This window comes from Mastomys coucha, unplaced genomic scaffold, assembly GCF_008632895.1.
Source record: "Mastomys coucha isolate ucsf_1 unplaced genomic scaffold, UCSF_Mcou_1 pScaffold1, whole genome shotgun sequence".
NCBI classification, from domain to species: domain Eukaryota; kingdom Metazoa; phylum Chordata; class Mammalia; order Rodentia; family Muridae; genus Mastomys; species Mastomys coucha.
Window position 1 is genome coordinate 71,671,974 of NW_022196891.1, and position 11,822 is coordinate 71,683,795.

General features: G+C 41.9%; 1 protein-coding gene across 1 annotated transcript in view; it reads left to right on the forward strand.

Moving 5' to 3' along the window:
• The window catches only part of Fmn2 (formin 2), a 334,557-nt gene that overhangs the window by 34,084 nt on the left and 288,651 nt on the right, over positions 1-11,822 (forward strand). The window lies entirely within an intron of this gene.

An 11,822-nucleotide genomic window follows, 5' to 3' on the forward strand; every position in this document is an offset into this window, starting at 1 on the left:
GGGTTAAGAGTGAGGAACTCAAAAGGCATGATTGTAAGGCATCATGAACATCAGCACTCCCGGACTAGCATCTTCAAACCAGAGTAGTGTTAACTTCCTCAGGTATGTGGTACATGCATAGCATGGTTCTAAGGACGCACCTAAAACTGAGAATTCTCATGTGTGCATCTTTCACGAGAAGCTGGTTGGTCTGGGTGGATCTCTTGTACAGAGCTCAGGAACTGAGTGATTGAGGACATTGAATGCTGATCACATGGGTAATTAGATTTGTTTCAGTTTTGCCAAACATACCTCCAAAGACAGTGAATGTGAACAGAGGCTGAGGTCAAAAGCTGGTGATGAAGCCAGGTACGGTGGTTCATGGCTATGATCTCAGCTCCTGGGAGGCTGATGCAGGAGGATCAAGAGTTTCAGGTTAGCCTGAGCTACACAGTAATGCTATCTTTGTCCCCAGAACCGAAGAGTAATGTCCATGCTTGGCACTTTCTTCTTCCTCCTGTTTACCAATCCTAACTGGTGATCTTTCCCATCCTGCTTCTATAAGCAGAAGAAATATCATAAATTATTCTGAGACCCCAGTGCGGACCTGTGAAAAAATTTTCTAGATAACTGCATGAACTTGTGAACCTTCTTTTGTTTTGATATTTTGTATCTTTTATTTATTTTATTTATTTTTTTACACCCCAGATTTTATAACCCTCTCAGTCCACCCTGCGACTGCTCCCCCCACCCCTGTCTCTTCGAGGATGTCCTGACCTCGCACCCCACCAGACCTCTAAATCCCCTAGGGCCTCCAGTCTCCTGAGGGTTAGGTGTATCTTCTCTGACTAAACCTTCTCTTCCCAGACCTGCCAGTCCTGTGCTGTATATGTGTTGAGGGCCTCTTATCAGCTGGTGTGTGCTGCCCAGTTGGTGGTTCAGTGTTTGAGAGATCTCAGGGGTCCAGGTTAATTGAGACTGCTGGTCCTCCCACAAGGTCACCCTCCTCCACAGCTTCTTCCAGCTTTTCCCTAATTAAACCACAGGGGTCCCAGCTTCTGTCTATTGATTGGGTGCAAATATCTGCATCTGACTCTTTCAGCTGCTTGTTGGGTCTTTCAGAGGGCAGTCATGATAGGTCCTTTTTTGTGAGCGCTCCATAGCCTCAGTAATAGTGTCAGGCCTTGGAGCCTCCCCTTGAGCTGGATCCCACTTTGGACCTTCTTTTCCTCAGGCTCCTCTCCATTTCCATCCCTGGAGTTCTTTCAGACAGGAACAATTATGCGACAGAGTTTTGACTGTGAGATGGCAATCCTATCCCTCACTTGATGCCCTGACCTTCTGCTGGAGGTCGACTCTACAAGTTTCCCCTCCCTACTGTAGGACATTTTGTCTAAGGTCCTTCCCTTTGATTCCTGAGAGTCTCTCACCTCCCAGGTCTCTAGTACATTCTAGAGGGTCCTTCAACCTCCTACCTCCAGAGGTTGCCTATTTCTATTCTTTCTGCCGACCCTCAGGACTTTTTAGTCCTTTTCGCACACCCAATACCACATCAAATCCCCTCTTCCCCTTCCCCCCACCGATCCACCTTCCCTCCCAGCTCCCTCCCTCCCACCTTATGATTGCTGTCTTCTCCCACTCAAATGGGAGTGAGGTGCCCTCACTTGGGCCCTTCAGCTTGTTGACCTTTTTGAGTCCTTTGGACTGTATCTTGGGTATTCCCGTACATTTTTTTGGCTAATATCCACTTATTAGTGAGTACATACCATGCATGTCCTTTTGGATCTGAGTTACCTCACTCAGGAAGATATTTTCTAGTTCCATCCATTTGACTGCAAAAGTCAGGATGTCCTTGTTCCTAATAGCTGAGTAGTATTTTATTGTGTAAATGAACCACATTTTCTGTATCTATTCTTTTGTCATGGGACATCTGGCTTGTTTCCAGCCTCTGGCTATCATAAACAAGGCCACTATGAACATAGTAAAACACAGTACCCCTGTGGCATGGTGGGGCATCTTTTGGGCATATTCCCAAGAGAGGTATTGCTGGGTCTTCAGGTAGATCTATTTCCAATTTCCTGAGGAACCTCCAGATTGATTTCCAGAGTGGTCATACTAGTTTGCAATCACAACTACCACAGAATTTGGAGATGTGGTAAACACAGTACAGGTAGAGGGAAACACTAGCTGTGTCTATATTGCATGCTATTATCTAGTTATAACAGCCTTTGCCATCTTCATCAGAGCAGTTGTGATTATTTGCAGGGTACTCTCAAAATCTAGCCTTTTGATGTTACCTCATAGAAGAAGGGAGGCAGGGTGGGGCCATTCAGATTCCAGCTGCTCTTCTCAGCTGTGTGTAACTCTGTCCAAGCTTCAGGTCGTCTTGTGGTGTTGGAAAGTGATAGAATATATGGTGTGTGCAAGATTAACTGAAGGGACGGGGAGCTTTGTCTCTGCATTTATAGGGACACTGTCATCCAGGCTGGAATAAGACTTTTCATCGATGTACCTGTCCAGGGAGTCCACCCCACTGTAGCATCCCTCCCCCTTTCTATGTAAGCAATCATGATAAGGCCATTGGTTTGACATGTTGGACTTCCATGGAATTGTTATTTTGTATGTTGTTGCCCTAGCTGGGGTGAATAGATGTGTGAGTGAATTCCTTCCTATTGTCCCAGGAGAAATTCACATGACAGTCTAGCACTTGCTTTTTTATGAAAACTATTATCAAATTAACTTCATTTTCCTCAATAAAGCCCAGAACTTAAAAGTCTTTTCACTTAGTAAATATGAAACTGAAACAAACTGAAAGAACACAATAATCTTATTCCTCTATTTATGTTTTTTAAATTATTAATTTATTATGGTGATGCTGGAGGATGAGCTCAGGTCCCCAAACATGCTAGGAAATGGTTCTACCAATGCGTGTTTCTCTTTCTCTTTTTAAGTTAACCTGGTTATTTCTCATGTGTCACCTTACTCCACCCTACTGATAAAGAGACTAGAAATACTTCTTTAGCCATGCTATCTTGAAAGATGGTTAGGTGTCACACAGGAATTAAAAAAGAACCACACCAAATACGGGTTTCATTCTCCAGCTAGAAGTGTCTGTTTCCTCCTTGCCATCTTCCTAGGCTGTGTATTACCTCTCTAGTGCCTCCACCAAGTGAACACAAAACAGAGACAATTAAAGGCAATCTCATGGGAAGTGTTGTTCCATACTCTAAAATACCAGATCATAAACAGTACCAGGGCTTGCTGAATACAGAGATAAGGACTTTTTTTTTTCTCAAACTACAAAGAACAAAAACATACTGGAGATTGGAAAGACAGGGGTGGGGGTGGGGTGGGGGGTGGGAATGAATGTGCTCATCCCCAGGGAGAGACTTTTCTCATAATTATTCTCTCTGCTGATTTCCAGAAAAGAGTTGTTATGTGCATTTCCAACCGACAATTCTCCCAGGGATAGTTCTCTACATGATGGAACCCAGTAGGATTCAGGTTGTGGCTGGCACTCTTTCTGTCCCCTAATTTAGTGACAGCATCCTACTTGTTTCTATTTATATATATCAGTAAAAACATCTACAGTTTTTGATGTGAGGAATCTTACTTATATAGTTTATAAATTTCCCTACCTCAGCTAAAGTTTTCAGATATATCTTGTATCTTCTTAGGGATTACTATTTTGATTCCACCTGCTATAGAAAATATTTAAAAAGATATCATATTTCCCCTCACATTACTTGATAAAGGGTTTATGAACTTTAAAGCACACATGTAGTTTTGAGTGTTCATGTTAACTCATCCACAAATGCTAAGGAAATTTATCCTATGTACCAGGTGTCAATAAAATTCACTATAAAATAACTCAAGTAAAAAGGAATGCTTTATTAAAATAACAACCAAAAAGGAGGGGAAAGCTATAAGTATATGTCAATGGCCTTGGAGGTGTTTTTAGTGAGGATGGTCCCCTTAGATTCATATATTGAATGCTTCATCCCCAGACAGTGAAGCTGTCATTGGGGGTGGGCTTTCAGGTTTTAAAGACTAGTACCATTCTCTATCACTCTATTTCTCTTGGTCTCTCCGTCTCTCTTTGTCTCTCTGTCTCTGTCTTTGTCTGTCTCTCTCTCTCTCTCTGACTCTGTCTCCCTGTCTCTATTTTTCTTTTTCTGGCTCATAGTTGTTCTCTCAGTATGCAAGCCCTCCACTACTGCTCCAACACCATGTTTGCTTGGCCTATTACCCCATTCCCTGCTGAGATGATGATGATCATTGACTCACTTTCTTAAACTATAAACAAACCCTCAACTAAATTCTTTCTCTTACAAGGTGCCTTGCTTGTAGTGTCTTATGGCAATAGAAAGTAACTAAGACATTCTGTAATTCTGGCACTTCCAAGGCTGAGATAGGGGATGTGTGAGTTAAAGGCCAGTATGGGTTAAAGTAAGAGCATGTCTAAAGATTAAATAAGTAGGGGCTGGAGAGATGACTCGGCCATTAAGAGCACTGACTGGTCTTCCAAAGGTCCTAAGTTCAATTCCACGCAACTATATGGTGGTTCGCAACCATCTGTAATGGGATCTGATGCCATCTTCTGGTATGTCTGAAGACAGCAACAGTGTGCTCATATGTTAAAAAAAATAAACAAATAAATAAAATTATGAAGGAAAGAAAGCAAAGTGTACAAGTCCGAAAGAGGTGGACATTGGTACAAAAGGATTTTTCAGTCAAAAAGGACGAAGACAAGGATAGAAGAGACAGAGATCACCTAGGCTCCTACTCATGTCTACTTATTTAAGGGATGTGTACATGTGTGCTTGACCATGAGTACAGTTAGATCAGTTTATGTGCCTGAAGGAATTCAGCCATGCCCATTCCTGGTTGGTTAATAGTTAAAAATGACAGCAAGTCAGGGTTCATTGACCAGGTCCTGGAGACAAAGTGAGACTTTCCAGAGGATAGGAGGCTATTTATCAGAGTATAATTATGATTGGGAAGTTTTATATCATTTCATTGAAAGGATTTTCTCCATTTGTTCTCATTTTTTTTTTTTCTTCTGGAGGTAAAATTTAGGGCCATATAATGCACCAAGCTACATTCTCAACTCTTGTTTCTTGTGTTTCTGAGGAGTGATTTTTGTATCACTCCTCAGTTGAGGAGGTTGTTGACTTGGCTACAACTTCCACTTTTACTTGGGAATCTTCTTAGTGAATAGCCTACTGTTGAGAGCTGAGTCCCTAGCACCATTGGGAGGGAAGCAAGAAAACCACTAAAATGAGAACAACATAAGACTAAACAAGGTAGAGAAGTGCATTTACGTTGATAGCCAACCAACACACTATTATTGACCATGGTACAGAAAACAGCAAATGTGTGTAAGAGGAGTCTCTGTTGGCCACACTTAGCTTGCAACCTGTGGATGAGGCAAACCCTACCACCCTTCCATCTCCAGAGATTACAAGCCCAACAATGAGATCTGTATGGGAGGGCCAGTCTCCATGATTTCAAATCCTACTTGACATTAAAGTCCTTGGTATAGAGATGAGGATGCTGCAGTCAGAGACTCTGCTGGAACTTCGGAGTTCAGCCTACTAATCACAAAGATCATGGAAAATAGTTGGCTTCAAGGACTGGTCCAACACTGACCTCATTCCAAGTTCAAGGAGGCTCTGCAGTGATGCATTGAGTTCTTATCTGCCAACAATGGAAATAATGAGCCCCTACATTTAACTGCTGGCAGGTTCACTTTCTAACACACTGAGCATCCTTCTCTTAGAGACTTCTCTGCAGCTGTCCCTCACTCTGGAGTTGTGACACATTGACTTCTCTGACTTCTGATCTCTTCTCCTTAGGAGGCCCCTAGGGTAGATCAGACTTCAACAGCAGGTTCTATCTCAAAGCATTGCCTTGCCATAGCTCCATGAGTCATAGAAAATGACCACATGCATCTTCTCTTCAATATTGACATTTGTGTGATAACACAAGAGGGGCCACTGATTCAATAAATCCTCAAACTGGACTTAAGGCTTTCAAAAATGCTGGTCTTATCCTTGGATAGGACTGCGAGTGTTTTAAATGGGCCACCTAGATTTTCTTTTTATAATGCGTCTGCGTCTTCCCCCCTGACAGGAAAGCCATGGCTGCAGCTACTTGCTTTGTTTTTGTTTGGGTATGTGCACTTGAGTGCAGGTGCTCTTGACACCCAGAAGAGGATGTCAAATCTCCTGGAGTTGGAGTTATAGACGGTTGTGAGCTGCCCAGGATGGTTTCTGGGAAGAGGACTTTGACTCTCTGCAAGAGCAGTACTCTCTTAACTCCGGTGCTGTCTCTCCAGTCCCAGTTCTATTCCTCCTTTTGGGACACTCTATTCAGAATTACACGCCACTCCTCTAGTCACCATGTTTGAACACCCATGTTTGCAACTGTCCTATAATATTACATATATTAAATTGACTGTTCACCCAGTAATGCAAGTCAAAATTTGGGTGATGGCATTCCCTAGCGCTGCATCACTATGTTTACCCGAAAGGTCTCTCCAGAGCGGTTAAGAGCAGAGTCTAGACTTAGATTTTGATCCCATGTCTTCCATGGAGGAAGAGATTATGTTTTCACAGAATCACATTACAATTTTTTCAGTGATAATCATATCTTGTTTGAGAATTGTACTTATTACTAAATAAGCTTAAGTTAGAAATCATTTAGCATAGTAATTGGTACACACTATTTTTAATTATTATGTTTTAAATTCTTATTTTAAAATCCTGTTTAGTCATTCTCCAAGTATGCAGAACAGGGTTATAAGGAAGGCCATGGTGAATGAGGACATGAGGAACTAGAGAATCTATCCAGTAAATTGTCTTAACGGATCAAGCCTTACTTATGCCCATAGTGAAATCATCATGTAATCATACAAACACTTGGAGAGATGGAGTGTACAATGGGGCGTGGACTTGAGCATTATTTGGTGTGAGATTCAGCTTTGTATTGGATTTCTGTTTTTCATTGCTTCTATTTCTTACTCTGGATTTTTTACCGCTATCATCCAGCATTCTTGCTATAAGTCTCACTCTTCTATGTCTTTCTAGATAGAGAGGAATAGAAATGCAAAGATAGGGAAAGCTACCTAGAGGTAACTACAAATTGTAAAGGTGAACACATCATGCCTACTGGCTTTTGTGTTCATGACCATTCCATAGTCACTCCATTTTCCTGTTCATTTTATGCGGAAATGTTATGCTCAAATATGACTGGCTTATTTAGCTCCGTTTGGATGTGTGAACATTGGAGATACTTTATAGAGGATGTGGCTTGCAGGGATGAAAGGTTCATTTTAAAGTAATGTTTCAGCACCGAATAAAGGTAGCTATTTTATCTGATATTGCTGTCACCAGGAAAGGAATCTCACATTGCTGAAGGTCAGTTTGCTATACAGCCTTGATTCTTTCTTCCATAGACATGGAGATTCTTAGATGAGTAAATCTAATGAGAGGGACATGAAGGATTGCCAGTGGGAAGGAGCAGTCAGAAAAACACACCAGAAGAAAGTTCCTTACTGTTTTCCTCAAAAACCACTTTTCCAACTGACTTCATATTTCATTTAAGAAATATGTTTATTTCTTAAGGAATAATATGTGGTTGTGCATTGAGATATTTCAACTTGGCTTCAATCTTTGAAGTACACATACTTTGGCTTTAGAAAAAGTTCCCTGTATTAGCAACTTTTTATGATCACAAGATATATTGTGAGTCATCAAATTATATCTCTCATGCCTGTATTAGCAATCATATCAGAGTCAAATAGAAGACCTTTATTATATGTCTTACTACACAAATGTACACACACATACACACATATACACACACACACACACAGAGAGAGAGAGAGAGAGAGAGACAGAGAGAGAGAGAAACAGAGAGACAGAGAGACAGAGAGAGAGGGAAAGAGAGACAGAGAGAGAGAGGGAGCCTTCTTTTAGCTTAGATGCTTATATTAGCCTGGAGTTCACTATATATTCCAGGTTTTCCTTGAACTTGTGACAGTCCTCCTACTTCAGCCCCTGGCTGAGTGTGGTGATTGTAGGCTTGAGCTGCCATGCCTACTTTTTAATTATATATTGTCACTTTCATGATTCATTCGAGTTTGGGAAATAGTGGGGTTTCTTTTTATTCCTATAATTCATTCTACTACTACTCTGTGATGGTTATATGACTGCACCCTATAGTCATGCATATGCATATTATCAGGAATGTGTTAGGCCATATGTATTGTCAACCATACTTCTGAGATTATTGCATATAAGAATTTTTTAAAGCTAGATATGGTGGTTCATGACTGACATCTCAGGAAGCTGAGCTAGCAGGATTGCTGTGTAATTGGGGCCAGTCTGAGCTCTAGTGTGAGTTCGGTCCAGCTGGGTTACACTGTGAGACCCCGTCTTAAAGAAAAGGAAGAAAAAATCCTATTTTGATGTGGTACGTGATTTAATTAAATTTTAATATACTGCTTTATTAATCTTATGTAAGAAGGGAAAACGGCTGATTCTTTTCACTTCCATTATTATCAGTAAAGGAGTGTCACTGGAGAATAGGGATAGTAACTCAGTGGAGCATATGGCTGAGATGTATGAAGTCCCACGCGTCCTAAGAACATGTGACCTGATTACACAGGTGATCCTATGAAGCAGCATGAGATGATATGAAGCAGGATGGTTTCATGCACATTCATCCTGTGGGCCTTAAGATACCAATATCCAATCAGAAGGAGGCAGATGCATCCCCGCAATGCATGACATCCTCTTTCAGACTCAGCTTCCTGATTTTTGTGGTTGGAAGGTAAAATGTTCCTCCTAGGCTCATGTACACCAGCACTAAGTAGGTCTAATGCCAGAATAGCAGGAAGGAAAAGTATTGTTTATACAGTAATGGTAATTGTTGTAATACCTCCTGATGACCATGTCTGTGCTCAGGGGAGAGTCTGCTTTCAGCCTTGGTGTGGCTGGAGAAATATCCCCAACTGTGTGCTTTTAAAACTTCATTGCAGGAATTTCATGAAAGGTGGGGGGAAGTGTATGCCCAGAGAAAGGAGTGTAAGGGATAGAGAGGCCTGACAAATGACAGTAACATGGGAGAGAAAGACATCATACTGTCTCCCATGTGAGATATGTATATATAGAAAATATAGGTAGTGTATTATATTATATAAATACATGAGACACAGAAGCAGAAGGGATTCTGTGGGGAGTGAGGAAGGGTAATGGCAAGAGTGGGAAGGAAGAGTCTGCAGAGGAGAAGTGATAAAGGGTGGATCTGAGCGAAGTACAATGATGTGTGGCTCAGTGACGCAAGGCTCCTTCATAATGAAGCTCCTTATTCTGGATGCTAACTGAAAAATTTTTTTAAAGCGGAAATCTTCTTAAAAGACACATTTGGGATGCACTTTTTCAGGCAGTGACAAGGTTTCTTTGTGTTTGCTCATTTGAGAGGATCATGCTGCGCCAGACACACATTTGGGTTTCCGGAACTGGTCCTTGGAATCTCCCATTTGGCACACAGCGAGTGGTAGTTCCCAGTTCATCTTGACTGTAGGTAATAGGCATTTATTCAAATGAGTGTTTCAGCACAACTCTTCTGTTCTGACTTTCTTTTCTTTTCCTTTTGCTGGACAGTCATAATTTCTGTTTAAAGGAAGTATACGTCTTGTAAATATTCATTGTGTCTTCATAATGAACTTGATGAAGGGTTGTATTATCTACAGAAGAAATCAAAGCAGGGGAAAGTTATGCTCATGGCTGCTCCTATATGAAGACTCACGTTCTTCTATTTTGAACACGGTATGTCTACCACTTGGCTCTCACTGATGGGTAAGATGACCAAGTAAAGGTATTCTCCTGCTGAGAACACCACCAACCCAGTCAGGAGCCTGTAGGATCCTCTTCCCAACCCTTATTGGACTTCAGGCACTGGAGGATTTATTATATGTTTTCATTGTCTAGATCAGAGGATAGCAAAGTTTTTTTGTAAAGAGCCAGGTAGACAGTATTTCAGAATACAGTAACTGTCTTACAGACTTGGTCAAGCCATTCAGTCCTGCTTTGGTGTGGATTACACAAACAACACAGTCTGTATTGCCTAAAAAAAACTTCCATTTTCAGGTAGGACTGAAGGAGGGAGTTGCACAAACTTGGGTAGCAGGCTGCAGCTGGTTGACTCCTGGTGTGTATTCAGGTAATATTAGAAGGTGAATTTATTCAGTGAGTTTGTCTTTTCTTTCTCTAGTCATATGTAGTTAGCAGCTAGTCACAAAATATGCGCTGTAAAGAGACTTAGCACAGTTTCCAAGTAGGGAAAGTGGAGAGGAGGGCCTTTGCTTTTCCTTTAGAGATGACCAGTGGTTACGGTATGTTTACAGGCTGATGGAGGACTATACAAGTACCCAATTAAATACGTAAATTGTTCCCAGCAGCAGCGCTTTCCTTGCTACCCACCCCCAATGTTCTGGGTTACCAAATGAAAGACACACAACCTTTATATTTTGATATGCCTAAAACAGCTCAGTGGTTGGGCCACTTCCTAACCTCCAAGTGGCTGATCCACCTCCCTCTGGTATTCCCAAGTCATTACTTACTAAAATCTATATTCCATCTTTGCTGCCCTGGACCCAGTTGGGCAGCCCTCTTGGGGCTCCTCTTCTGGAGCTTCTACATGGGGGTTATGCTCTCTGCCCTGCACCTCCTCAGGCTCGGTATCTTTCTACTCCTTCTCTGGGCATGGTGGATCTCCCTCTTCCCTCCTTCTTCCTCTCTTATCTCTAGCTCAGGAATCCTAAAAGTCCCACTTCGGTCTGCCCTGCCCAGCCATTGGCTGCTGGGTAACTTTATTTACCAATCAGAACCAACTAGGGGCAGGATCCCAGACTATCTTGAGCTAACTTGTGAATTCTCGGGCAAATTTTGGGGACCCAAATGAGCATAATTTAAGCAGCATTAGGCCAAACCCACTATAGAGGACAGGAGAGTCGGGAGGTGAGGAGTAAAGGAGACCTAATAGGGAATGTGTCATATTAAAAGATGGAGGAGGTTGACTTTAAAGATGGTTAGTAGTTAGTTCTGGAGAGCCAACTAGGATGAGATATAAATACAGGTGTACTCTTACAAAGGAGGAAGATGAACTTGAGTGGGGTCAGGGAGCAGAAAGAAGGGCACAGATGCAGCCCACCTTTTGATATTCATGGCTGGAAGCTTGAGGAGAGTCGACTAGATGGATTTTCAGTGAATTAGATGTCTGTGGGGGCTTCTAGGAGGTGGAGGACCTTATATGGAAGCTCTTTCATTTGGGCACTATACACTTTGGAGTGACAACTGAACAGAGTTTAAAAAAAAAAAAAGGGATGCTTTTGGAGAGCCAGACGGTGCATATTGTCTCTGGGTCTGGTGTCCTCTATATCTGGCAAAGAGGAATCATTCAACTGATTTCCAGTTGGCTTTCCATGAATGTATTGTGCCGCGGACCGGGATTTCTTTCGGGGCCCCTTATTCCACGGGACTAGGGATTCTGGCCAGGTGGGCATGGGATTCGGCTTTGACAAACGGACTAGACACCAGTGTGTAAGGTCTGAATGTATTTTTCATATATGGAGTCAGGTTTAAATAGTCGATACAGAAAGGTTTGAAAAAGTCAGATGGTACAATGATCAAGATACATCAAAACAAAGTGCAGGTACATCGCTCATCGTTAGGAACACAATGAGTCAGGCAGCAAAGTAAATACATATTAATTTAGCAGGAACTAAACAAGGATTACAATCTGAAAGAAAGCTTAGCTCTGACCAAAATCACCTG